The following is a 1925-nucleotide window of genomic DNA, read 5'->3' on the forward strand; positions in this document are numbered from 1 at the left end:
CCTGGGCTGGGACCAGTAGGTCACGCCTGCACAGGGTACCCAGAATCTCTCCCACACACTCACAGGGCCTGGGCTAGGAATGGATCTGGTGTTTACCGGAATGTGGCACAAATTCCTTCTGGGCAGGCGGGGTAGGGGAGGTGATGCGGAGTGGTGGGAGGCATCCCAATGGGGTGGAAGAGAGTCTCACCCACGTTGTGCCTGGGCTGTAACAAGTAGGTCCCACTGGCACAGAGTAGCCGGAAGCACTCCCACACACTCACTGGGCCTGGGCTAGTACTATGTCTAGGGGTTCCTGGAATGCGGCAGAAATTCCTACTGGGTGGGCCGGGTAGGGGAGGTGCTGCGGAGTGGTGGGTGGCATCCCAAGGTATGGGGGAAGAGGGCTTCACCCACGCTGCCCGTGGGCTGGGACCCATATGTCCCGCTGGCGCAGGGTAGCTGGAAGCTCTCCAGCATACTCACCGAGCCTGGACTAAGACTGTGTCTGGGGTTTGAAATTTGTATTTTGGAGAATTATCTGGCTTCCTAGATTCATTTTACAATTATTCACCATAGCCAACACTTTCTCTCAACTGTTTCATGCATAATGAGTGCTTTCTCCCCTGACATTGTTCCTTTTCTGTTTCTTTCCTTTCACGATTAATTTTCTCCATTATTATTATGTTGTTTAATTTCCCCTAACTTTATAAATGGCAACACAATTTTGCTTAGGAGAAAGAGAGAACAAATAAGAAAATCAGAAATATAGCATTAATTATCCATTTTATTTACTAAGACTGCTACACAATGCATAGTCTGTGGACACTAATACCATTATCCTCTCCCTGCTGATTATTGTGCACATCGAAAGTTGAGAAACACTGTGCATTTTTTGTCTCTTAGTATTCTCAAGAATGAGCTGCAGCATCATTAAATCTTTACATTTATGGGTGCATTCATGTGTTCTGTGCTCATGAATTTCTTTTACCTCTTCTTGTATGGCTATCCCCAATCTTAGAATATAATGCCCCTTTCAAGTCCTCAAAGCACCTGGAATATTCTATAAAGCATTAGTTAGCTGATATGCGTTGCTTCATTGATAGGAATGTGCTTTTTGAGCTAGCAACTTTTAAAAAATAACTTTCAAAAAAATCTCAAGTCACACAGAGGTGAAAAGTTTAATAGTAAAAAAAGACAAGATAAATTACAAAGTACAGAGAGCAAATGATTACTTTTAAAACAAGAAGCAAGAAGGGAGAAAGACACAGGAAAACTGTTCCAGATGGTACACTATGAAATGGAAAGTTCTCACAAAAAATCCATTATCCATTGACTCCAGATTCATTGATGAATTGCCATTCCTTGAGTTTCAGTTTCTAAGTGATGTGCCTGGTGCTATGCTTTTTTCAAAAATAAGTGGTTGGAGAGAAGTAAGAAGTTCTACTTAAAAAAGAAGAGTGATAGCAATGTTGGTCCTACCTATAACTGCTTTAAAATCTAAAATTGGGTGCTTTTATGGAGGTGAATAGAAGACATAAGTAAATTTATTACTATTTACTACTATTTTCAAAACTACTAAAACAATCCTTTAAAATGGAATGTCCAACAGCAATTGCTTCTTCTTTTGAAAATTTACAGTCTTTGTGTCTATCATTTATGAGGCACAATTCTTGTTCTATATTTGAAACAGCATTAGATGATCATTTACTTGAAAAATGAATAAAAAATCTTCTTCCATCTTGTAAATTTAAGGCGGAGATCTCTAGTAAATAGTTTTGCTATAAAATGCATTTTTGACCAAATCATTGGAGAAATGGTTGTAGGCCACAGAATATTGTCTCTATGAATAGTATCTTCATACACCTTGGATAAAGAGGACATACATACATCAGAGGAAGAAATAACTTTTTCCAGACACAGTCCTAGCCCAGGTCCGGTGAGTG

Source organism: Octodon degus, unplaced genomic scaffold (genome assembly GCF_000260255.1).
Source record: "Octodon degus isolate 3935 unplaced genomic scaffold, OctDeg1.0 scaffold00337, whole genome shotgun sequence".
Lineage (NCBI taxonomy): Eukaryota > Metazoa > Chordata > Mammalia > Rodentia > Octodontidae > Octodon > Octodon degus.